Consider the following 27,328-nt stretch of genomic DNA (forward strand, 5'->3'; position numbering starts at 1 on the left):
CTTGGCGGCGTCATCGTCATTATTGTAATAAAATGCCTTAATGCTTAAATTCCACAGTTGTTCGCAACAATTAGACAGTCACTAATTTGTATCAGCGACAAAATATTTCTTTCATTGTTCGGTTAATTAATTACTTTCAACCATCTTAAGGCCCGCGCGTTGCAACCGTTTTTAATCGTCGAATTTGGGCAAATGTTGGATGAGCGGAGTGTTCAAACGGTTTCAACGCCATTCAACGCTTTCAAGAACAAAAGAAATGTTGAGGGTTTGTTGAATTCCACTTTAAATTTGATTCAACACACTTTCAACAAGCTTGCAACATTTTTTTGCACCTTCAGCAATGTTGAGCGACCTGTTTAAACTCCCCCAACATTTGATTCAACAAAGTGTTGAACGCACGGTTGAAGCAAATGTTAAAACCGTTTAAACGGGCCTTTACACGTAGGTAGTAGTTGTTCTTTATAACCTAATATCAAACCTGCACTTTCCTTATAGAGTGTGTGCACGACGGCCATGTTGGAGGACCGAAACAATACAACGATTTTCCGTTGGGAAATATATTCTATTTTTATGCAAATATCCGCTATTGTTTTAGTCCTCCAACTTGGCCGCTGTGCACACACTCTATAGTTTAAACTTCCTTATTCAAATAACCGTGACTCGTTCAAAACAGCTCACGCTATTTTAACCCAAAACAAACAGTCACCTTATATTTTAACCAGCGACAATATTTATTTTCATTGTTCTTTAGCTGTGAAGATGTCTGACTTGAATGCTTTGGCCCCACTTAGACGTATTTGTTCTTCAAACCTAATATTGTCACTTTCACCGCGTTCCGTTTGACTTGACTCGTCTTTGCAAATGACTGTCATCGGTGTTCCACCGATACGTGATTTTCGATTTCTGGTGCGCACATGATTGTTTGTACTCATAGTGATTATTGCGGGGGTAGGGGGGGGGGGGGGGGGGGGTTGGCAATTTCACTAAGTTTTTAACTGGCTCTTTCTTAAATTTACAACCTTTAAAATTCTAAAATTTTTACCTTCGTGGTGACTCTTTTTCAGATATTTTGAACTTAAATATAGATGACGTCAATACTGATCCCTGCTAACAACATGCTTTGATTACTATAGTTTTATTTGAGTGACTTTATGAACTGGCACACTGTGAAACAAACCCCACTGCAAACCATGCCTTCAATATTCTTGATTACTAGAACATGGGAAAATCGCTGATGGGTGTATATTTCACCAAATTTCGGAACATCTAAGCGACAGATTTGGCGAACACAGACGCGCAATCGAAAAATCCCTTCAACAACGTCACATTAATCAACCTACCGCCTAATCTCGTACCCCGATCTCAGTAGTCGGTTCGGGAATGTCGAAATCCTGACCGTGGGAGATCTGGGTACGAGATTACCTACCGCCGTTTCAGATCACTTCACTCTTCCTGGCCATTCAATCAACAACATAGAACTCATTCCCCTAGAACTCAGTAACTCCAACAGAGACGGCATTCGGAAAGCCAGGGAAGCATTTCTAATTTCCAAGGGCAAGAGTTTTGAACCCTATGGAATGAACAGACGCGATGGAACTTAATCTGTCTACTGTACACGTTTCAGCTTTCTTCATTTATCAACCAATCACATCTCAACTTTTCATTTGTATCGTCTTTAAATATTGTAACCGTTTATTTCCAATTTTTACTTAGCTTTTCGCCGCCCTTGAAGAAGGTTAGTATTGTCTAACCGAAATATTGGGCAATAAAATTATTTTAGCTGTCCGATCAGCCTTGCATTTAATTTTACGTATATTTCACCACTTATCTCGCCATTCACTAAAGCGTGAAAGCGCCTTGGAATATTGCTGCGTGAGTTACTTGGGCAACAAGCCTAGGCCTCCCAGTCTATCTCAGTGACAAGATTCAGAGGGCCCAGAAAAAAGCTTTGCCTGGCTTTGTGTATTCTGTTCCCAGAAACGAGCTAGCTATAGAGAGGCTCTCTCGCTCTGCAATATCACTTGTCTCTATACTAGAAGAATGGGGACTGCGGCTGCCATGGCCGAGAGATTACGGATCGCATCTAAAACTGCTCCCGCAAATTTGGGGGAAGCAGCAGTTCCACCGACAGTATCCAGAGGATCCCGACCGGGAGCGTGTTTTCAAGAAAGCTTTGGAAGAAAAGGTGAGCTTGAAGTTAACTGAAATTATATGCCGACCTGCCGAAGGAGATTCAAGAAAGTAGGAAGAAACAATGGCCACGCCTTTTAAAAGAAGGAAGAGGATAACCCAGCTTATTTTAGTAGGAAAGAGCCGAACAAATTGTATATTGAAGGGCGTTTTGTTGCTCCTTGAAATGCTTCCTTTAATTTATCAAGTATATATCTAATCGGTTGCAGTTTCTGACCATTTGGTCATAAAGAATAAAATATAGATATATACAGTCAAACCTCTTTATTACGGACACCAAGGGGAAAGGAATACTGAAGTGTCCGCATTATAGAGGTGTCCGTTTTAAAGAGGTAGGCTTTATATGGATTTCGGCCTCTCAGGGACCAAGTGAACTGTATGTAATAGAGAGGTGTCCGGATTATAGAGATGTCTGCAAGGAGAGGTTCCACTGTATCTCTATACTCAAATTGCGCCAGAAGCCTCTTTTTCCATAATCACTAGTTCGAGTGGTACCAAATCCCATGGGCTGCGCGTAGGATACAAATATCCTCGGTCTTGTACCTTGTCATTGATATTAGTGTTAATTGGGCTTAATTACGTTTAGGACCTTACCAATTTTTGCTACTGATTAGGTGCGTATCATACTGGACGTCACTAAGCTTATCGGAACGCGAGCTTCGTTGATCGGTTAGTCATAAGCTCGTTTCATAGGACAGTCCTTGTACCTTATAATTGATATTTGTGTTAATTGTTTTCTGTGTTTTGACAGTACGGAACCATTTTTCTTCCTTTCCAATTTATTCACCATTTGGGTGCCAAATACTTGGTATTAACTGCGTAAGTCGAAAACTAACCAATTTAACAATGAATATACAAACTTCAAATTGATTTCATTAAATGTTCGAGAAATTCGGTCTCCAAAAAAGAGAAAGGCTCTCTTTCTGTGGTTAAATGAGCAAAAACATGTAATCATTTTCTTACAAGAAACCTATAGCATTAGATTTATGGAACGCAAACACTGTCTTCTGTGTAACTCTCCCATTATGCGCGGTGCATTTTGTATTATATGCAGTAGTTTTTACATTACTGATGCGGTACTTTTGTCATTATATGCAGTGCTTTTGTAATTATATGCGGTAGATTTCGCATTGCATGTGGTGCTTTTGTCAATATATGAGATAGTTTTCTCATTATATGCGGTGCTTTATTTGTCATCATTATATGCAGTGTTTTTGTCAATATATGAGGTAGTTTTTTCATTACATGCGGTACTCTAGCTATTTGTCATCAATATGCGGTCCCTTTTGTATTATAAGCAGTACTTTCTACATTATATGCGGTACATTTCGCATTATATGCAGTGCTTTTGTTAATATATGAGGCCGTTTTCTCATTATATGCGGTGCTTTATTTGCCACATTATATGACGTTCTTTTGTCGTTATTTGCAGAGCTTTCTTCATTGTGAGGATGAGGTCGAGAATCTATGGGGATCTGGGTAAGAGTGTACTGACATTAATAATCCGCCATTTTGTTTTAAGTCACAGGGCGTCCACAAAAGTTGTGAAAAATAAATTAATTAATAAATTATCGACTTACGTTGTTCTGTAGCTTTGAACGTTCGACTTGTTCGCCTCTTTGCAATCAAATTCGTATCAAACGAAAGCTGGATAATTTGAGAACACACTTACCTGTCAGAATCCCAAGAAAAAACAATTTTAAGCCAGCATTTTAGCTCCCTTTTCGTAGTTTTGCTCGGTGTATTTTTTTGTAATAGCTGCGGCCTGATACCTTGGCGCAGACGTCACAGATTTACGCGCCATCACGAGCGAAATGTCGCCTCTCCCTACCTCCCAAAGATGTTTTTGCGCGACAGCCATGGACAGTCACCGCTCCCTGTTTAGTCACAAATTGCGCGAACTGAAATTCTACTTTGGTTTTATTTACAAAATTTAGATTTGCGCGACAAGTCGGCTGAAATTTATTTCCGGTCTCGTTTTCTCTATTGATTCTTTTTTCCGTATAATTTGCATTCGCTTTTTCAAGCTCCGTGGTTCAATCGCTAGATGTAATGACTTCAAGGGTCACGTGAAGGAAATATGCGTAACTCGGCTCAAAAGTGAAGGAAAACACCGGCCAACGCGCGAATGTTTGATCGGCACCTCATGCCATTTATCAGGCATGTCGCAGAAATCAGAAAACAATACAGCCATAGCATAAAACACTTTTTACCGAAATCAAGTTATTTTCGGGGGAAAACCGTTGTTTTCCTTATTTTTATTTGTCGTTATTTCGCTTCCAACCCCAACCGAGCAAAACCTCTTATGACTGGAGTCTAATGCCCCCCCCCCCCCCCCTCCCACACACACACACACACACTTCTCTGTCACCGAAAAACTAAAAGAGCGGAAAGATACTTCTGACCACGGAGAACGTCCAAAACTGAACTGTAAATATATTCGGTTACATCAACTTTGAAAAAAAAAAAAAATAACACACTTCATTAATTCAAATGTGTCCTGGCTTTGCATATGCGTTCAGCATTAAGTGCAAAACTATAAAGTCTAGGTTATGTACATGTCTATCAATTAAGCTTGTAGGTAATCAGCCGTTGCAACAATCTGCGATGTGAAAAATACTACTTATTATCTTCTTTCAAGGTTCGATATTCCTGAGCCAGGAATTAAAAGCAGCTACACTTGGATCTATCAGCACAGAGAAAAGTACTTGAATGGACTCTACGCTCTCCACTGAGGTAACCCGAGGATCAGAACTGAAGAAAGAATAAAAACATTAATCAATTGAAAGCCACGCGAAAGTTTGGACTGGAGGAGGGGAGAGGGGTGAGGAGAGAGGGATAAAGAAGGCCTACCCTCGCTATAATTTTGATAACTGGAGCATGCATAACCACATTGCACGTTAAAACAGCTATCAACCAAGTTGTAGCGTGACTCACGAGCAAAATGCTGGACAGAATTTGAAAACCGCGAGTAATGAAATTCAAACGTTCCCGAGTGGCAGATAGTCGAAACTGGGCGAATAATTCACGGGCGAAATCAGGTCTTATGAAGTTTACAAGACGGGCATGTAACTTTGCTAGTGCCAATTTGACCCATAAATCTTCGCCCCCTAAAGTCCGCCACGAACAGCCCCTGGGTCTCCAAAGATGCAACATTCGGGGCACATTCGGGCACATTTGTTTCACGTCAATGGGTTTAAAAAAAAAACGTTACGGCTTTCCTCTCCCCTCCCATTCTCCTTTCTCTCTACTGTATTTTGCCTTTGATTCAATTTTTGTGCAGCAAAATTGGCAAAATCTACGGAAACGCTTGCTACACAAGCTACAGCGGCTTACTTGTGTTCTCCTTCTTCGAAAAAAAATCTATCCTAATCAAAGCTACGGAAATAAAAGGTAACGCTAAATGATAATAGTCAGAGCGCAATGAGCTTGATATGCCAAAAAAGCTTATTAATCACAAATCAAAATCAGAATTTCTAAACAACCAATCAGCAAAATTGATATTTAACTGATGGAAGGCTATGTCTAAGCAAGAGGTAAACTGAGCTTGTAAATAATAAAATACAGTCAACTCTCTCGTAAGCGACCACCCTTGGTGCACGACAAAGTGGTCGCTTACGGGAGGTGGTCACTTACGGGAAAGATTAACATTTTAACCGTTATAAGTCGTTTTCAGGTCACGTGACTAGAATCTGATACAGCAAATTTTAGAAAATTAATAAGGACACTGATAATAAACTGTTTGCCAAGTTCCACAGAGATCAGACAAATGCTTCCCCTCCAAATAAAAATGTGCATAACAATTGGGCTGGTCAAGCCTTAATACACTTGAGAGTATCCTGTTTCCGTTGAGGGAGCGTTTGATTGTGACTCTTTAAATTTAGATTTCAAAGCGGCAATGAAATGATTTGTTGACAAGCACTGTACAAGAGACCAAAGAGACTGCATTATGATTTTCTTCCTTGTTTTATTGTTTGATTAACCGGGTTCGATTACAAACATAAATTATTCTTCCTTCGGCTTCAAGGTTGTCGCCTAAATTTTCTCTTTTTCCTTTGTTACGCTGGTTTTGAAACCACGTCTTAACCTAAGAAATATGGGGAACAAGAAGAATTTAGATTACGAGCCCGAGGGCGTCTAGATGATTTGTTCATATCTTTACTCAAAAAATCACGAAAATCTTTCCCTTTTAAAGACTGGGTGATAGAGCAACGAGCGTGCGATTGTGTTACATCAGCAAATAAATAAAACTGTGGAATAATCAACCAGGGATCTATATCGGATTTACAAAAAATACAACACACGCTGAGTAATACTTAAAGTTGTAGAAAAGATGAAGCAATCTTTATCATTTAACGAACAGGGAAGTTGTTATAAGTGTCTCTGCGAGTTCACCGGCTTTAATATCTTTTGGTGTTTCCGTTTCGAAAATTGGAACGATAATTCAGTTTCGATTAATTCGATATTTATCAATAAAATCGATAGCCCTGATTCAAAAATCGATAATTATCGATTACTCTCAACGAAATCTTTTATCGATTTTTATCGAATTTCGAATAAAATTAATCGATTTTTATTGATTGTTATCGAATGCTATCGATTATCGATATTATCAATTGACTACCCCGGGTTTTCAGCCGTCCACACGTATCCGATTGTATCCGGAAATTTTCTGATTTGCTCTAGTGCCCAGTTCTAAAATTCTCTCTCCATTCTTCTTCGATCATTGTGCCATTGATAAAATTGTCCCACCATGCGCTTGTCCTACCTGGTCGCGTCCAGAATCGCCGGAAAATTTCCGGATACGACCGTCCACACGTATACGTATTCGTATCGGATAAAAAAATTTCCGCTCTGGAGAGCGTTTTCAAATATTTCCGGATACGGCCGGAATATACGCTGGATACGTGTGGACGCAAGCCGTATTCGTAAAAAAAAATTGCGTTTTCACAAATTTCCGGATACGTGTGGACGACGCCTTAAATGTATACGAACATCTGATCATTTACTTTGATTTTGACCTGAGGAGAAAAATAATTTTACTGCTGCATTTACTATTTATGCTTTCTATCATGGCAGTAAGATGCTCCCAAACGTCCAATATTCTGGCGCTCGTTCACCTCTTACATTGTCCAAGATGAATTTGGGAGAATCATGTATATTGTTAGTAAGATATTATATATTTTTCTTTTAAAACCATTCATCTACTGTGTGCCGTTGCCTGTGTCGCGGTTAGTAATTTGTTTGTATTTTTGCATAAAAGCAACCCTTCGATTTGTCATTCCGCATGTTAGTTAAAAAAGGAAAGGGTACGACAATTTCGGAATACGCCCGCGGGAATAATGATGGTTTTGTTCTGTTCTGTTCTGTTCTGTTCTGTTCTGTTCCGTTCTGTTCTGTTCTCTGAACTGCCGTGGACAGTTTATAGTGGGGTTTCTGTTATATGGGATTGCTTTGGGCTTGCTTTGTATAGGTTTACCAAAGCCAATCGAACTCAATCAATTAAATTGTGTTCGATTGAGTTCGGTTTCCGAACTCTATCGAACACAATCAGATGGATTGAGTTCGATTGAATTCGATTTGTTCGGAAATCGAACTCACTGAAAGTCTGAGGTTCGATTTCGTTCGATTGCCGAACTCAATCGAACTCAATCCACGGATTGAGTTTGATTGAGTTCGATTTTCGAACGTTCGATTTGCTATCCCGGGCTTCGATCAACACTGGATCGATTCCGATTGTGGATATTTTCTGCAAATATCAATCTCTGACCGGCAAATCCAGCTTCTTAGCATATTCAGAAATCAGAAAAGAATAGGCAACCTTCGAATTATCCTCGGAGCTTGATTCGCTTTTGTTTAAATCCATTTTTACTAGAGGGAATTGTAGTTGTGGCCGTATTACGCAATGGCCAATGCGTGACGTCAGGTGAAGGGTAATATCATGTTAGCACTAGCTACCCATGCTTGGCCTAATGACTGCTTGGAAGGCTAGCGAACATAGAGCCGAAATTATTTTTTTCGCTCAAACTAAACTGGCGTGAGAAAGATTACCAAAACATAAACAGAATTAGATAAGGGTACAGCAAACTTACAATGTAATTACTTAACAACGCAATTCGTCATGTTCCCGGGGTCTCACTCGATTTTCAGTCCTTTGATTGATACTGTGTCTGCCTCTTTGCCCTCGAAGCCTCCTGTCCGCCGCCACTCCACGATCCCCTATTTCCTGAACTGGGAAGCGGGCTGGAAAGCCCTGTCTTCGTTCATAGTCTGCCATCACAGCTGAGTACATCTTGACCACATAGCACAGTACAACAAAAATTAAGATGAGTGAAGCAACACTGATTAGGTCGGCTGTCATGGTAAACATTTTTCTCTCTTCCTTGTTACCGTTAGCAAGGCGGTGGTGACGGTGAAATTAGATTGAACAGTCTGACGGAATGTGAAATTTTGGCGATCAAAACAGTTTTTCCTCAATAAAAGCTCGCAGACAGAGATCCAATGAAAAATTGGATTTCTTTAGCTACAATTTAGAATTTCGTTCGATCCCTGCGAAAGATGTGTCCTTAGGCGGTGGTAAAGCTAAATGTGTCACCAGCCACGAAACGTTGCCAATTTATTGACCTACAGCACGCACGTGGGTCAATGCCAAGATAATCCTTTGTTTGTAGCCAGGCGGTGTTTCCCCGGTTGATTGAAAACTGAACATAGATATTATTCGGTCAGCCAACACGCATTCCGATCATTCAGTTTCACAAATAGCCGACTCTTTTGTTCTCTGACCAATCAAACGAAGTGTTTATTTCCGTTTATAGTGGTTGTCGAGTCGACATCACATTAAAATTCTCCCGTTCCTATAAATTATGGGATATTCTACAGGACAGCACGAACACCGCAGAGGAGAGCAAATTTACGTGGCTTTCTTTGACGAAGGGATGAAGGAAGCTTGAAACGGCGAAAATAATAATACGATAGAGATAAGTTAGTTTTATTCATTTTATCGAATGAATGCTAAAATAAAGCTTTATTTTACATTCGGTCTTTTCTATATTTCATTCTTTTTTAGTCTGTGACCAGGCTCCCAAGAAAAGAGAAATTCTGCTTGGACCATATCGGTCCAATGGACGCTCCAATGATTCCAAGTTGTCATCTTCAAATTCTAGAGTTGGACAGTGGCCCCTATAAACCTCAATGTACCTAACGTCAGTAGTTTGCTGGAAATCGCAGCTACTGAACACACTCACAGACCCAGTGCCAGTGTCTTCTGTGTCAAGTTTGTTGCGCGGTTTTCGGATCATTTTCATTCTCAATTTCCTGTTAGCATTCCATTTGCGGTGCGACATTAATTTATCGGATGGGCAAAGCTCGCCGTATATTTCACACGGTAAAGCTACAATGCTAATGTTTTCTCTGTGCGATTTTGGAAGCCTTGTGTCTGTTCTTTCGTTTCTCGCTCTAAGCCCAACGAACTCTTCTTGTACTTCATTTACTTTCTCTCTGCTTTGTTGATCTTGATTTCTTTTGCTCGCTTTGTTCTTTCCGTTTCTTTCCAGCTCTTCACCAATATCAATATTTTAAATGGAACTTTTATCAAATCTATTCTCATTGACTCATTTGTTTCTGGTGAGCTACAAGCCGGAGCAGTTCTTAGCCGGAATTCGCACGACGACTTCAAGGGTCTCGTGACGGAGGTATGCGTGACTGCCCAAAGTGAAGGGAAACCCCCGACTATTTAAAAAGTGCTGTCTTCTTTGATCTACTTATTGACATTTATGGCATGTCACAGAAATCAGAATACAATACAACCAAAAAGCAAAACACAGCATAAAACAGCAAGCCTTTACCAAAATGGTTATTCTTTTAGAGAGCCCGGTTGTTTTCCTTATTTTTCGTTTGGTAATTCCGCTTTCAGAACTACGCTATACGCGATCTGAGATGCTCCATTTATTTGTCACACTTGGCTGGCGGAAACTAAGCACCCGGACTCATGCATATTGATTTAAAACTTTTTACATTGTCTGCCTCACGGGTATCTAAGTATAAAATCAGTTTACAAACTGTACTTATGTAACAAGTTATTCTCTGAGAAATTCTGTGAACAACTTCCCGTTCCATTGCCCCGCACTAACTTTGTGAAAACAGTTCGGTAACTATTGTCGTGTGGTACTTTGGAACAGCTTACCCTACGATTTATGGCAAGCAGAATCACTTTTCTGCGATTTCTTTATAAAATTTAATTCTGTACTTAGTTCGTGTAAGGTATTGGATTTTGTAATTTCCTGTTTTACCTTGCATATGTATGTATCCTTACTAATGAATTATATTCTTTTACTATCAATGCTCATTAATTCAAATGTCCTTACTTACGCACTTAGCGTCACTTACAAAACTGTAAATGCTATGTACATGTCTATCAATTAAAGCTTGTAGGTAATCAGCCGTTGCAACAATCAGCGACGAATGTGCAATTATCCTCCTTCACGCTTTGCAATTCTTGAACCAGGAATTGAAGCAGCTGAACTTGAACCTAGCAACACAGAGATAAGTACTTGAATGAACTGTTTGCTCTGCCAGAAATCCGAGGATAAAAAAATCGAAACCACGCGAAAGTCTGGACGAGGGCGAAAAATAGTAGGAGGGGGGGGGGGGGGGGTGGGGGGAGGGTGAGGAGACAGATGGTCCGTTTGCCCGCTATTTCGATAAGTGGAGCATAGCAACATCGACGTTAATTTTAAACAGCCATCAACCAAATTCTATAGCGTGACTCACAAGCAAAATGCCGGACAGAACTTGAAAACCACAAGTGATGAACTTCAAACGGTTCCCGAGGGGCAGTTCTTCTGAACGGGGCGAAGATTTCATGAGCGAAATCGAGACTAAGCGGGCGAGTAACTTAGCTTGCCCCGATTTCGCCCATGATTCTTCGCCCCGTCCGACTATCTGCCCCTGGGTCTCCGAGGATGAAACTTCGAGGCACGAAAAAATTATTTTGTTTATTAGTTTTTACGTCAATGGGGTGTTTTTCAAAATTGCGGGGTGTTGCTCTCCCCTCCTATTCTCCTTCCTCTAATTTTTTTGCTCTCGATTCAAATTTAAATTTAAATTTTTGTACAGCAAAAGCACAAGGCTTAGGGGAACGCTTGCTACACAAGCTGCATACAGAGGCTTACTTGTAAACAGAAAAAAAAGAAATAAATAGTAACGTTCAATGATACTAATACTAACAAATGCTTATTAATCAAAATCAGAGTAATTCAGTCTCCATCGCCAGACAGCAAAAGCGGAAGGTTTTCCTATAAAGCAAGAGGGACCTGAGAATAAAGCCGGAATAAAGTTTTTGCCCAAACCAAACTGTCGTCAAAAAAGATTACCAAAGGATAAACAGAATTAGACACGAGTGCACATAATTAACGATGTCCTACTTTTTTAAAAACGCCGTTCATCATGTTCCTGGGGTATCGGTCGACGTCCACTCCTTTGATTGGTACCGATTCTGCCTCTTTGTCCTCGAAGCCTCCTGTCGGCCGCTCCACGGCCTGCTCTTTCCTGTCCCTCCATCTCAGGACCATGAACTGGGAAGCCCTGTCTTCGTTCAGAGTCGACTGCCATCATAGCTGAGTACATCTTGACCACACAGCACAGTACAATAAACATTAAGATGAATGAAGCGACACAGATCAGCTCGGCTTGTCACGGTAAACATTTTTCTCTTCTTCGTCTTTACCGTTAGCTAGGCGGCGGTGGCGGTGAAATTGAACAGTGTGAGTATTCAGATGGGAATTATTCCTCGCTTAAAAACTCGCAATGATGATTTGGATTTCTTTGGCTATAATGTAGAATTTCTTCCGATGCCCGCGAAAGATGTATCCGTAGGAAGTGCCAAAGCCAAATGGCTTGTTAGCGTGCGGTGCTGCAATTTTATTGAACCCTTCTACCCTTTGTTTTCAAGTTTTCAGCAACTTCCGGTTTGAACGCCCTTTATGTATATCATGAACTTGTGCCCAGTCATACGGCTGACCAATCACGAGAAGAGTTTACAGCCGTGTTGCTATGGCAGCACGGGGTATCGTGCTGTATCGGGGTATCGGGTATCGTTTTTTATTTTAATGTAAGTTATTTGTGGCACGCAAATCAAAATTCCGTTCGACAAGTTTCAAATTACCAGTCACGCGTGTGACTGTAAGTTATTTTTGGTACCAAAAATACTTTACAGCCAATCTACTTTACGCGTGACCGGTAATTTGAAACTTGTCGAACGGAGTCTTTATGTGAGTACTTTTATTTTAAAAAATAGCTTACAGTCAATCTACATCACGTGTGACTGGTAATTTGAAACTTGTCGAACGGAGTTTTGAATTTTAATACATGTCAGTGAAGATTTCAGAGCTTTCGCAGAAATTTCCTTAGTTTATTGGCATTATAAAGCTTTGAATTTTTCTTAACATTACAGTATTAAGTATTTCAAAAATAGCCTGTGGACAGGCTCCCAAATGGGGTATGGGACGAAAAAAAAAAAAAAATTGCGAGCCGGGCGAGCGGAGCGCGGTATGGGGGCGAGAAAGAAAGGGAGCCTCTGGTCATTGCATGTTTGGTATAGGCGATTGTTGACCAACTGGTTTCGACAAGAGTGCCAACTTCCAGTTAATGCTTCCCTGGATGCTAAAAAATGTGGAACCTTGAATGCTCTACGGTTGTAATTGTCCCTCCCTTCGATTGGCAACCTTATGCTTGTTAAGGTTTGATGTCTAAAAGTATGCAAGAGTTTGTCAACTTTTGTTTGCTGGGTGAAGTTGCCCCACCCCTCCCCCCGCCCCCCTCCCAGAAAGGAAACTCTAGCTCCTCGGGAATTTTTGGTGGCATGAGGCTGGGTTCCAAACCAAAATATGCAATTTCCTTCACCCTTTTTCAGCCCTCGTCTCTAAAATTCCTTCCCATTTTTAGGCATAAGCCAGGCTTCTGTAAAATCTAAACTTGTTTTCAGACTTTTAGACCAAAATGGTTGATTGCGAAATTAGCCTTGCTCTTTCTTTCTTTCTTTCTTTCTTTTTTGTTCTACAATTTTTTGCTGAATAAACCCTTTACTACAGGATCCGGTACTTTTATTTTGTCGCGGTGGTCCTTCCGTAAAACAGATACCGTTTTTCTAAAATTTTATTTCTTAATCTACACCCTTTCTCAGACCTTATACAGGGGAGCTTCCCCCCCCCCCCCCCCCCCCCGAGTCTATGCCAGGTTTAAAGGAGCTATGTCATTAGGGTATAACCTCCAAAGGATAGTGTGTGTGTGGGGGGGGGGGGGGGGGGAGGGGGGGAGTTTTCTAAGATTATTTTCCTCTTCAAAATGCATCACTGGGCTGTAACCTCGCTGGATTTCTATGTGCCGTAGGCTAGATACATCAGCGTCAACCCAGGCTTGAGAAGTCTCTGGTCCCACCGGTGGAAAACTGAACGCACTTCGCTCGCCTCTTGAGAAAACATTAAGGGTTATATTACGCTCCAATGACTCCGCACTGTCATCCTCAAATTCTAGAGTCGGACTGTAGCCTCTATAAACCTCAATGTACCTAAAGTCAGCAGTTTGCTGGGAATCGCGGCTACTGAACACAGACCCGTGTCCTCTGTGCGAAGTTTGTTGCGCGGTTTTCGGATCATTTTCATTCGCAATTTCCTGTTGGCATTCCATTTGCCGTGATTTATCGGATGGGCAAAGCTTGCTGCATATTTTACACGCGGTAAAGCTACAACGCTGATGCTTTCTCTATGCGATTTTGGACGTCTTGTGCCTGTTCTTTCCTTCTCCGCCCGCCTCTAAGTCCAACGAACTCTTCTCTATATACTTTATTTACTTTCCCCCTGCTTTGTTGTTCTTGATTTCTTTTACTCGCTTTGTTCTTTCCGTTTCTTGCCAACGCTTCACCAATATCAACATTCAGAATGGAGCTGTTATCAAATCTATTATCATTTAAAAATTTTTTCTGGTGCCGGCTACAAGCTAAGCTTACTACCCGAAAGACGTTTGTAGCAAAACTCGCACGTCAGCGCATGCAGGCCGTTCTCTTTCTTTGTCTCAAGGACCTTCGTCTCAACCACTTTTCAGCGAATCTTGGTATCGATAAAGATTTGACTTATTTAACTGTTGAAAAACAAAATCGCTAACCATCACAAAACCGCCACAGCTCTTTGGACTGCGAGCTGTCTCTTTCTTCTCTTATAAAGTTCTCGGTAGCGTGCACGATGGATTTTACATAATTTTACTGTCACTTTAAGCGTGTGATTTGAGGGAAAAAGGTACGATTTCCCGCTAACACTTCTTGCAAATATACTTTTAGATGCGTAAGACTTTTCAAGTTCGTTCGCTATTTATTCAGTCTTTTTTCCGTATAATTTGCATTCGCTTTTTCAAGCTCCGTGGGTCAATCGCTAGATGTAATGACTTCAAGGGTCACGTGACGGAAACATGCGTAGCTCGGCTCAAAAGTAAAGTGAAACGCCGGACTAAACGTGCGAATGTTTGATCTGCAGCTCATGCCATTTATTGCATGTCGCACAAATTAGAAAACAATACAGCCATAGCATAAAACACTTTTACCGAAATCGGGTTATTTTTTAGGGAACCTGTTGTTTTTCTCATTTGTAGCTATTTGTATTTGTCGTTATTCCGTTTGCTACCCCAACCGAGCACATGTTATCACTGGAATCTAATGCATCCTTCCCCCCTCCCCCTGCCCCTCACACACTTTTCTCTACCACAAAAAATCTAAAAGAGCGGAAAGATACTTCTGACCACGGAGAACGTCCAAAACTGAGTAAATGTTAAAACTTAATGTATGGTCCCGAGGGAAACAGTTAATTTTGTTTTTCCGAGAGTCCTGATGTTTCCCGAGACGAAGTCGAAAAACTAATTGTTTTCCTCGGGACCATACATTAACAAACAAACAACTGAGATGGCAACAATTGCGGAATTGTATTCCGGTCGGGATACGTTTGTATTTGATCAGGGGCACGCGACCAAGAATCAACCAATCACAGTTTTGTTGCGTGAAAGTCTAGGTATATAACAAATTCAGTTACATCAACTTTGAAACTAAAAATAACACAGCTCATTAGTTCAAATGTGTCTTGACTATACATGTGCACTCAGCGTTACGTGCAAAGCTATAAAGGTTATGTACATGTCTATCAATTAAGCTTGTAGCTAATCAGCCGGTTGCAACAATCAGCGGTGTGAAAAATACTACTTATTATCTTCTTTCAAGGTTCGATATTCTTGAGCCAGGAATTAAAAGCAGCTACACTTGGATCTATCAGCACAGAAATAAGTACTTGAATGGACTCTTTGCTCTCCAGGTAATCCGAGGATCGGAACTAAAGAAAGAATAAAAAAATTAATCAATTGAAAGCCACGCGAAAGTTTAGACTCGAGGAGGGGAGAGGGGTGAGGAGAGAGCAAAAAAGAAGGCCTACCCTAGGTATAATTTTGATAAGTGGAGCATGCATAGCCACATTGCACGTTATATAAACAGCTATCAACCAGGTTGTAGCGTGACTCACAAGCAAAATGCTGTACAGAATTTGAAAACCGCGAGTGATGAAATTCAAACGTTCCAAAAGGGGCAGATAGTCGAAATGGGGCGAAGATTTCGCGGGAGAAATCAGGTCTTATGAAGTTTACAAGACGGGCAATTTCATCCATAAATCTTCGCCTCCTCAAGTCCGCCACGAATAGCCCCTGGGTCTCCAAAGATGCAACATTCGGGGCAGCAAAAAATTATATAATTTGTTACACATCAATGGGCTGTTTTTTAAAAAATCCCTTCTTCTTTCCTCTCCCCTCCCATTCTGCTTTTTCTCTACTGTATTTTGCTTTTGATTCAATTTTTGATGACTGTATGGAAGGCTAGCGAACATAAAGCGGAAATTATTTTTTCGCTCAAACTAAACTACAGTGAGAAAGATTACCAAAGTATAAACAGAATTAGATAAGAGTACACATAAATTACAATCTCTTACTTAACAACGCCGTTCGTCATGTTCCTGGGGTCTCGATCGATTTTCAATCCTTTGATTGATACTGAGTCTGCCTCTTTGCCCTCCCAGCCTCCTGTCCGCCGCCACTCCGCGGTCCCCTATTTCCTGAACTGGAAAGCGGGCTGTGAAGCCCTGTCTTCGTTCATTGTCTGCCATCACAGCTGAGTATATCTTGACTACACAGCACAGTACAATAAACATTAAGATGAGTGAAGCAACACTGATCAGGTCGGCTGTCATGGTAAACATTTTTCTCTCTTCCTTGTTTAATGTTACCGTTAGCAAGGCGGCGGTGACGGTGAAATTAAATTGAACAGTGTGACAGAATGTGATATTTTCGCAAACAGAACACAGTTATTCCTCGACAAAAGCTTGCAGACAGACATCCAAAGATTAAACTGGATTTCTTTAGCTAAAATTTAGAATTTCGTTCGATCTCCACGAAAGATGTGACCCTAGTCGGTGCTAAAGCTAAATGTCTCACCAGCCACGAAACGCTGCAAATTTATTGACCTGCAGCACGCACGTAGGTGAAATTGAGCGCTCACGCCAAAATAATCCTTTGTTTGTAGTCAGACGGTCTTTCCCGACCTTTCCCGGTATGGCTTGGTTGAGTCACCTCTATTTCTGGGAAAGCCCCAAACGATCTCGGTTATACATCATTCGGTCGGCCATCGCGCATTCCGTTTATTACGTATGGTTGAAATATAGCCGACTCGTTTGTTGTTTGACGTAATATGGATTGCGACAGCTGACCAATCAATTTTCCTCGATAAAAGCTCACAGACAGACAGACAGACATCCAAAGATTAAACTGGATTTCTTTAGCTACAATTTAGAATTTCGTTCCATCTCCACGAAAGATGTGACCCTAGTCGGTGCTAAAGCTAAATGTCTCACCAGCCACGAAACGCTACAAATTTATTGACCTGCAGCACGCACGTGGGTGAAATTGAGCACTCACGCCAAAATAATCCTTTGTTTGTAGTCAGACGGTCTTTCCCGACCTTTCCCGGTATGGCTTGGTTGAGTCACCTCTATTTCTGGGAAAGCCCCAAACGATCTCGGTTATATATTATTCGATCGGCCATCGCGCATTCAGTTTATTACGTATGGTTAAAAAAATAGCCGACTCGTTTGTTGTTTGACGCAATATGGATCGTGACAGCTGACCAATCAAACGAAGTGTTTATTCCGTTAGTGGTTGTCGAGTCGACGTCACGCTATAAATTTATGGGATAGTCCGCAGAACAGAGGAGAGCTAATTTACGTGGCTTTCTTTGACGAAGGGATTAAGGAAGCTTGAAACTGCGGAATAACCCCGAGCCAAATAATAATACGATAGAGATGAGTTACTTTTATTCATTTTATCGAATTAATGCTGAAATAAAGCTTTATTTTACCTTCAGAGTATACTATATTTTATTCTTTTTTTTGACCTGTAACCAGACTCCCAAGAAAAGAGAAATTCTCAGTGGTCCCATATCGGTGGTAAACCGCAACACTTTTTGCTCGCCTCTTAAGAAAACATTTAGGCTTATGCCAGTACGCTCCAATGACTCCGCACTGTCATCTTCAAATTCTAGAGTCGGACTGTAGCCCCTATAAACCTCAATGTACCTAGAGTCAGCAGTTTGCTGGGAATCGCGCCTACTGAACACAGACCCGTGTCTTCTGTGCGAAGTTTGTTGCGCGGTTTTCGTATCATTTTCATTTGCAATTTCCTGTTGGCATTCCATTTGGTGTTGCATTAATTTGTCGGTTGGGCAAAGCTCGTCGCATATTTCAGACCGAAAGCTACAATGCTGATGCTTTCTCTATGCGATTTTGGAAGTCTTGTGCCTATCATATTTTTTAATAATTGTAAAGCGCATTAGATCATATAGACATAATGAATTTTGCGCTATATAAGCATTAAATTTATTATTATTATTATTATTATTATTATTATTATTATTATTATTATTATTATTATTCTTTCTTTCCTCGCTCTAAGCCCAACGAAGTCTTTATTGATTCATTTACTTTCTCCCTGCTTTGTTTTAAGCACTCGTGATCTTGACTCTTTTTGCTCGCTTTATTGTTTCCGTTTCTTCCAACTCTTCAACAATATCAATTTTCTAAATGGAACTTTTATCAAATCTATTATCATTGACACATTTGTTTCTTTATGAGCCACAACGCCGGAGCAGTTCTTAGCCTGAATTCGGATGACGACTTCAAGAGTCACGTGACGGGGGTATGCGTGATGACAAATAAACTGAGGGGAAACCCCCGACGAAAACTGCTTTGATCTGCACTTATATATTTATTATATGGCTGGCTCCGCGAGCGGGCAAGATGAGTCAAACCCTGCGCTGTGATTGGCTACCCGAGCGGGCAAGATGGAGCTATCTTGCCCGCTCGGGATTACCCGTTGCCCGTCCGCTTGGCATCGAAAGTTTAATCCCAACAACAATGCAATCTTTTCTTCGATTTTCTCGTTGTTTTGGGGGAAAACGATCACTAAAAAGTTCGGTAAACTTTCTCAACATTTACCTGAAGGAAAGGAAAGAGAATGGAATCGTCCTGGTGTAGTGAAAATTTTGTTTCAGCTACAATGAATGTGAGTTGAATCGGTGAGTTGCTCTACGTGTAGTAATTTTAGATAGAATTGATTTTGTAAAACTTATTGTCTCAAGTCGAGTGCCAAATTGATAAGTTCTCTAGGTTTGAAATCACTGTATTTAAATCATAGCGTAGTGGAAGTTGCGTTAAGTGTTTAGAGCAGTTCAGAAAAGTATTTTTTTCAAGTTCGCCGAAGAAGCTCACGTTTTTAATTTAGGCGCGTCTTGCCTGTTGTAAACAACAAAATCTTGTCAAAGTTTCGCCCAGTTTTCTAATTCACCCAGTGTTTTTTTTCGGCTTATGTTTGCATATAATCTCAAAATCTATTGTTTCATTCAAGAATTAATGATTGGAAGCCGAAAACTGTGTAAAAATCCTGAAAAATGTTTATTATTTACGCCACCGCGCGATCGGCTGAAAATGGCGAGTTTGCCGGATTCTATTCAAATCTTCCCGCCCTTGCGAAAATCTAAATTTTTCGTTCTCAATAATTGTATACTCCCTTTAAGCCATTATAAAGTTAGAGCATTAAGATAATTTAGGATTCCTTGTTTTCCACGATTACATGCTGATCCAAAAATGCACTGAAAATAAATCTTGCACCGGCCGGCTATGAAGAATTTTTTTCCGAGTAGAGCAGTTTCATGTCCTGTTTTGTTTTGTTGTTGTAGTTTTAACTTGAAGGTAAAGCCATATAATAAATCCTTTATTGACCAAGCTTGTTCGGTCAAGATGGCTGGATATTGGCCTCGTTCTTTTTTTGCGTTTTTATGGACCTCGACTTCGTCTCGGTCCATAAAAACGCAAAAAAAGAACTTGGCCAATATCCAGCCATCTTGACCTCACGCTTGGTCAATGACGCATATTTAACATTTATTGACATGTCACAGAAACCAGAATACAATACAGCCATAAAGCAAAGCACAGCATAAAACAGCAAGCGTTTACCGAAATTAGGTTTTGTTTTTGAGGGAGCCTGTTGTTTTCCTTATTTTTCGTTTGGTAATTCCGCTTTCAGAACTACGCTATACGACCTGAGATGCTGCATTAATTTGTCACACTTGGCTGGCGAAAACTAAGCACCCGGACGCATGCAGAAAGCCATATGCATATTGATTTAAATTTTTTTACATTGTCTGCCTCACGGTTATCTAAGTAATCAGTTTAAAAACTGTACTGATGTAACACGTTATTCTCGACTGAGAGATTCTGTGAACAACTTGCCGTTCCATTGCCCCGCACTAACTTTGTAAAAACACTTCGGTAGCTATTGTAATGCGGTACTTTGGAACAGCTTACCCTACGATTTATTGCAAGCAGAATCACTTGACGATTTGTTTATAAACTTAACTCTGTACTTAGTTCGTATAAGATATAGGATTTTGTATTTTACTGTTTTACCTCGTGTATGTATGTATCTTTACTAATGAATTATATTCTTTTGCTATCAATGCTCATTAATTCAAATGTCCCTTGGTTATGCGCTTAGCGTCACTTAAACAAAACTAATGAAATGCTATGTACATGTCTATCAATTAAAGCTTGTAGGTATTCAGCGGTTGCAGCAATCAGCGACGAATGTCCTCCTTCACGCTTTGCTGATTCTTAAATCAGGAATTGAAGGAGCTGAACTTGAACCTAGCAACACAGAGATAAGTAATTAAATGAAGTGTTTGCTCTCCCGGAAATTCGACGATCAGGACTAAAGAAATAAAAAATTGCAAACTACCAGAAAGTTTGGACAAGGGCGAAAAATAGAAGGAGGGGGGAAGGGGGGGGGGGGGGGGCAGAGGGTGAGGAGAGAGAACAAAATATAACCTCTAGATCGTCAGTTTCCCCGCTATTTATCATCTTTCTTCGAAAAAAATAGATAGCCTCCTGTCCGCCGCCACTCCGCGGTCCCCTATTTCCTGAACTGGAAAGCGGGCTGGGAAGCCCTGTCTTCGTTCATAGTCTGCCATCACAGCTGAGTACATCTTGACCACACAGCACAGTACAATAAAAATTAAGATGAGTGAAGCGACACTGATCAGGTCGGCTGTCATGGTAACATTTTTCTCTCTTCCTTGTTACCGTTAGCAAGGCGGCGGTGACGGTGAAATTAAATTGAACAGTCTGACGAAATGTGATACTTTTGCAAACAGAACACAGTTATTCCTCGATAAAAGCTCACAGACCGACATCCAAAGATTAAACTGGATTTCTTTAGCTACAATTTAGAATTTCGTTCGATCTCCACGAAAGATGTGACCCTAGTCGGTGCTAAAGCTAAATGTCTCACCAGCCACGAAACGCTGCAAATTTATTGACCTGCAGCACGCACGTGGGTGAAATTGAGCACTCACGCCAAAATAATCCTTTGTTTGTAGTCAGACGGTCTTTCCCGACCTTTCCCGGTATGGCTTGGTTGAGTCACTTCTATTTCTGGGAAAGCCCCAAACGATCTCGGTTATATATCATTCTGTCGGACATCGCGCATTCCGTTTATTACGTATGGTTGAAATATAGCCGACTCGTTTGTTGTTTGACGTAATATGGATCGTGACAGCTGACCAATCAATTTTCCTCGATAAAAGCTCACAGACAGACAGACATCCAAAGATTAAACTGGATTTCTTTAGCTACAATTTAGAATTTCGTTCCATCTCCACGAAAGATGTTACCCTAGGCGGTGCTAAAGCTAAATGTCTCACCAGCCACGAAACGCTACAAATTTATTGACCTGCAGCACGCACGTGGGTGAAATTGAGCACTCACGCCAAAATAATCCTTTGTTTGTAGTCAGACGGTCTTTCCCGACCTTTCCCGGTATGGCTTGGTTGAGTCACCTCTATTTCTGGGAAAGCCCCAAACGATCTCGGTTATATATTATTCGATCGGCCATCGCGCATTCAGTTTATTACGTATGGTTAAAAAAATAGCCGACTCGTTTGTTGTTTGACGCAATATGGATCGTGACAGCTGACCAATCAAACGAAGTGTTTATTCCGTTATTGATTGTCGAGATAGTCAGGAGTGCTCACCGGAGCCGATATACAAAATATCCGCTCCCCAGGGCTTAGTGCGCTGGCTGGGATTCTTATGCACTGGCATGGAACTTGCTGGGAGGCCCGCATCAAAACAATTGCTTGCTTACTAATTTAAACTCAAAAGCTCATCCTAGCTGGAAAATGTTCATTTTCGGGATGAATCTAGCTGGTAAATTGTGATGTGAGGTTTTCCCTGGTAGACTTGATTACCAGCCGGCCCCTAGAAAATTAGACCCTGGAAGTGCGAAGAATGGACTCAGTGTGCGGCCTAGTTATATGGTCACTTACAATTCGTCTATCTAGACATGCGCAGCGTCATATTACACAACATTTATTGACCCCTGTGCATGTGTGACAGCCGAGCGGTCAAAAACGTTGCTATATGCCGGCGCGGTCACGTCTCAACAAACGCTTTTGGCTACATCCTTCTAGAGAGTAGGGAAATATAGTTTTGCTTTTATTTCAACAAGGTAAGTTTTCTGTGCTTTCTCTTCTCGGGTAGCTGTGTAGTTTCTGCTCTACTATTCTGAGTATGCCGTTAAGACTTATTGTTCTGACCAAGTTAGATAACAGTTAATTCTATGTAATTGTGTATTATCTTCTTTGTGTGCTTAGAGTTTCGACAACCAGATCTTCTTTGCTGGTTAACACATTTAGAAAATCCTTGATTTATTTATTTAAATGTTAACATTTTTGTTTTAGGAATCGCCAAAATCGTTTTGCGTTACGCTACCTACGCAGCTAAAGACCGTTTACTGAGGTATGTCAGTCTTGTATGCCGTTGTATGTCATTGCAATATATCAAGAATAGTATCGTCTTTGAGAAATGCATATGCGCTGTATGCGCGCCATCTACTTTAGATGGTTTACTAGTATAGCTAGTAAGCTTATACACAGCTAATAAGTATTTGAATTTAGAAATACTATGCACAAGTATTCTCATCGTATCGCGAACAGGTCATATGAGTGTGTGCTTAACATGACCTAACATACATGAACATACATATATTCATCACATGAACAGAGCGACAGACCAGGACATTCAAGCAAAAGTCTCGGAATGCCGTTGTTTTGTTTTTCGCTATATCATTTTTGGCCTACATGGAAAGGATATTTATTGAAAATGGAGCAGTTCGTTGTGTTCAGATTTTTTACAATAATGGTAATTTAGCGCAAACTTTAAGAGAACGGTATTTTATTATCTGAAATTATGAGCGGGTTTCCTTTGATTTTACACTTCTTCCGAAAAGATATTCCACCGTTCCTTTTGGTGCCCCTGATGATTTTCCAAGCAATTGGCGTCTTGAAGTGTTAAGGGTGGAATTCTGTAAGCGACTTTCTTTGTTTTCCATTTAGGTTATACTTAGTTTAATAGCGCGCAAATGTTCCTTTTTGTTGGCATGAGTCAGATGAGTTCGGCTTGAACGCAAGGGAAAGGTAACTTGGATTTCTAGGGTTAAAAACGATGCAACACTTTAGCGTGTGTATTTTTTTGCAGTTTTGAAACAAACTAGGGAGACGCAAATCCCGAAACTGTATCGCGATGCAATGGAGCGAAAGCAGAATTTTTATTGCGTGTGCCTCATTTTCCTGAAGGGCAGGTCAGGCGCGAAAATATATGATGATGAAAATATATGATGATGACCTTAGCTCGAAAAAACAATTTTTCGGGTCACTCTTTCCCTAAATACGAAAAAACTGAAGCAAGTTCGATTCACATGATGCCGGGTTAACTTTCATAATAGTACGACCGAAGTGCGGCTTAAAGTAAAAATGCGCAAAGTTTGGTGATAGTAGCTGTTGTGGTCTGCCAAATGTTTTTGGGTTCCGGTGTTCATTTGACCTTGCGGACTCTGACACCTAATAATACATTGCTTCAGGGGTGCCTTCCGGAAAGTACTTTTTTGTGCGCTAACTTTATATCATTGTAAAGCTAATAAACTGTAGAATCCGAAAATAACAAGATATTTTCCTATCTTTGCTTTGATAGGCACGCGCAAGCCTTTAAACGCAAAAATGACCGAGCTTGCTAAACTTAATTACCAGCCTTGGTGTTACCGCGGCGCGCGGACGTCCAAACTAACGGGACTACATCACTCAGGATATGATGGGCTAACAAAGTGTGTGAGGCTTTTTCGATATTTCTATTGGTTGCTTAGGAAATCCCTTTGAAAGTTGGAAAATAGGAATTTTTCTGGCTTCTGTTCTTTAATGGGACGTCACGAAAAAAATATTGCCTCACACAGTTTAATGCTCTCATATGAGACAAAGATTTTCTCCAAGTTTCGTTAAAATCCGATAAATCTACATACCCTTTTATTTCATTTGATTTGAGTTAATTCACGCAAAAATAAACCTTGAGTTTTCGGCATGGAAAGAAATTCACAGTTTTCGCACCTCATTAAAGCGGTTGTCAACGTGGCCCTGCCGCTAACCAATGAAACGCAGCTTTGAACTCCCTAGCGGGCTACAGAAACGGGTACGTGTTTACGTTCTGCACTTAGGAGACGAAAACATTCAACAAAAGCGAAGACTTCTTTGTGAGAAATTGCAAGACGCGAGGGATAAACAAAAGAAGCGAAATACGAGTCCGTGTATGAGATAGTTGCCGCAAAAATTGTCACTGCTCAACTCTAAGGGTTGACACATTTTAATTGGCTCAGTTTGCAGTTCATTGACTTGTTTGAACAAATACGTTTTTTTTAACCAAAAACACGCCTCAAATGTCAGCTTTCGCAATTCATCTTCAGGAATGTTAAGCGATACAACCAGCACGTGAAAACACAGGAAACACGGCCACGATAATCCTTGTTTCCGGTTAGCAGTACTCTCAATTCATTGCTTTTGTTAAGCTTGGAAGTTATGTTCTTTCCCGCAACTAGAACTCAACGGAGAATATAAATGAACGTGTTATCCAGCTAAGATATATTCGTTTTTTAAAATTTGTTTGAAGCCTTCAACCGAAACGTTACCGCCTACAGCTATGAACGCGCAATAAAAAACAGGGCGTAATACAACGTAGACCAGATATCCCACACCTTGCATTACTCAAAGGACCCCAAAGCATTGCGAGAAAATTTGATTGGCCCGGTCAATGACATTCACGTACTGCCAATTATCCGCCAAAACGTTACAGCCTTTTTGACGTTCACGTGCTGCCAATTCTGCGACAAGAAGTTACAGCCTTTTTCTTCCATGCGACGTAAGACACGAATATGACTGAGCAAGGTGTACAAGTGAAAATCACCGAGAAAGCTGACGCCTTACCAGGAGAACGCGTACGAGTTGTTGGCTGTGGACCTTATCCCTGGGAATAGTTACAGATTATGTCGCAACCCCCAAAACCCACAAGATGCTTCATGTATCGAAGTCAAAGACCGGACACGCGTTAGAGCTGTGTTGAACAGAGACGTAGCTCGACTACTTGCCCAGTACTTGGACACAAATATTGTCGAGGAGCCGACTTGGTTAGTATCATTTGGCCGTGTGAGTTTGATTGTTTCTCCAACGCGCTATCACTTGTGGTGTGAAAATCAATTTCTTTTATCTTTTTTTTTTTTTTCGTTTTTCTTAAGCTTGGTCCTTGAAGATGCCAGATGGAGTCGCGGAGACTCTGGGAGACCTGCCAGGTCGCACAAAGTGGCCATCTCAATCTGTGTAACTTCCACGAAGTTTCAGCTAATCCAAGACGCATTTAAATTGTACGACTTGATTGTGGTCCAAAAATAGACACTGAACTCAGGAAAAATGTCAAAAATGTGTCAATCTCCCGGAGGACAGTATTTAAATTTGTTTTTGGATGAAAGTTCCGGAAAAATAAATTGTTTTACTATCAAACAGCGCTTTTGTCATATGTCTATGGTAATAATATGAAGGGAGTGGGGAAAGAAATCTTCTGAGCGCCTAGAAAGCAGTTTTCCTCTCATAGCCCCCTGTCGTTCCCTGCTGTGTGAGCTGCCGGAAAAGAACAGTAATGAAAACGAAACAGGATTTAATAGACCATGACCATGCACGCTCTTTCTTAGGCTGCTTGACAGGCGCTTCAGTGAAAAATATTGATTGTTTCATGTGATGTTATCCAAATACTAAGGCTACACCACAAAACAGACAAAACCCCTCTTTTGCTATTTTCTACGTACCAGTGAAAAAAACCTTGCAGGAAACTTTTATGCTGATATATTGTTTTAGTCACAGTCACAGCGCTTTAACTGATTTGATCCATAGTGGTTGTACTTTCACTAGGACAATTTTAGTTTGAAAAAGCCGGAAAAGTCCGGATACATGTATACAGTGAAAACATTTCGTTCTTAGTTTAGCTGTTTTCAAGAAAAAAAACAAGGGAGTACTACTTTGCGAGACGGTGTCACTTATCCTCGTAAATACTGCAGGCAATCACATCACATGTCGTTGCGGTTGCCAGTCAAGTAATTTGTCAATATCATTTACCGCTAGCTTCGAGTTTCCGTTTGCTTCATGGTTCACCTTGCGAAACAGAAAAATGGCAGATGACTTCAACGATATCTCAAAATAAAAACTGTGGTCCTGGATAAGCCTACGCCTTCTTGCGCTTACGGCAATGAATGTTGTTCTACGTTGGATTAACATCCTTCTCATCTGTTGAGATATTAAGCGAATCATTTGAAAGAAACTCCCCCTTATTTTTTTCATCAATATATCGAGGATCAACATGAAAAACATGCTCTTGTAAATCTCCATATTTAATTTAGCAACTCAAATTCCGGGTTAAGTAGCCGAATGAAAACAGATGCCGGTCAAATAAATTAGTGTAATTAGTAAATGTCGATCTGTAAACAAACAGCAAGAAAGAATGTTCAGCTAATAAATTGGCTTAAAACACAACCATTGTGGCCGCTTGAGGAGGAACAATACTTTTTAAAATGTTATAGAACCAGTATTTTCACTTTAATATTGAATTTTCACGCTCCAACGTAAAAATGTCATACCACCAAACCTGAAGCTAAGTTAACGATACTGATTGCTGATTTGCTTTGTTTCTATATCCGACCGACGCGGCAGCCATGCTCAAGTGTCCTCCGTTCAAAGTCTTGTAGTTCAGGAAAATAATGTTCGCTATAACCTTATTCTTACGAGTATTACTGATCCCGAAATTGCACCATTCACCAAAAATTCGTTAATTGTATTTTACGAGTGATATGCGTGTAACATAACCCGGGTGGGCGGGGCTGTGTTTTTGAGTGGGGTCCATGCAAAATAAATATAGTTTTAAAAGAGGAGTTAAGCCGGAAAATATGCTGAATAAGGGGGAAGGGGGGGGGGGGGGGGGAAACTTCTGATTTCTTGGGGTAAAGACCAGACAACAAATTGTCATTTTTTCCTTATACTTTAGGCATCATGTATGTGCATTCGAGAAAACTCCGATACTTGGATTATTTTATACAACAATATAGTTTTAAATTTTGCAATTTCAAAAATTAATTTTAAAAACCCTCTGAT

General features: G+C 40.6%; 3 long non-coding RNA genes across 3 annotated transcripts; all 3 read right to left on the reverse strand.

Annotated features, from left to right (window-relative positions):
- Nucleotides 1-4,586: 4,586 nt before the first annotated feature.
- Nucleotides 4,587-12,122, reverse strand: LOC146478387 (uncharacterized). The gene is made up of 3 exons (XR_014865114.1): nt 11,915-12,122; nt 8,294-8,572; nt 4,587-4,944 (listed from the first exon to the last, which is right to left on the reverse strand). It is a non-coding gene; the product is annotated as an uncharacterized LOC146478387 (long non-coding RNA).
- LOC146478388 (uncharacterized) lies at nt 9,943-11,931 on the reverse strand. Its single transcript, XR_014865111.1, has 2 exons — nt 11,613-11,931; nt 9,943-10,717 (listed from the first exon to the last, which is right to left on the reverse strand). It is a non-coding gene; the product is annotated as an uncharacterized LOC146478388 (long non-coding RNA).
- Nucleotides 12,123-15,172: 3,050 nt separating the features above from the next.
- LOC146478389 (uncharacterized) lies at nt 15,173-17,117 on the reverse strand. Its single transcript, XR_014865113.1, has 3 exons — nt 17,033-17,117; nt 16,200-16,615; nt 15,173-15,554 (listed from the first exon to the last, which is right to left on the reverse strand). It is a non-coding gene; the product is annotated as an uncharacterized LOC146478389 (long non-coding RNA).
- Between the last annotated feature and the right edge of the window lie 10,211 nt (nt 17,118-27,328).

The sequence above is a fragment of the Pavona decussata genome, unplaced genomic scaffold (assembly GCF_977016875.1).
Source record: "Pavona decussata unplaced genomic scaffold, jaPavDecu1.1 SCAFFOLD_64, whole genome shotgun sequence".
Taxonomy (NCBI): Eukaryota; Metazoa; Cnidaria; class Anthozoa; order Scleractinia; family Agariciidae; genus Pavona; species Pavona decussata.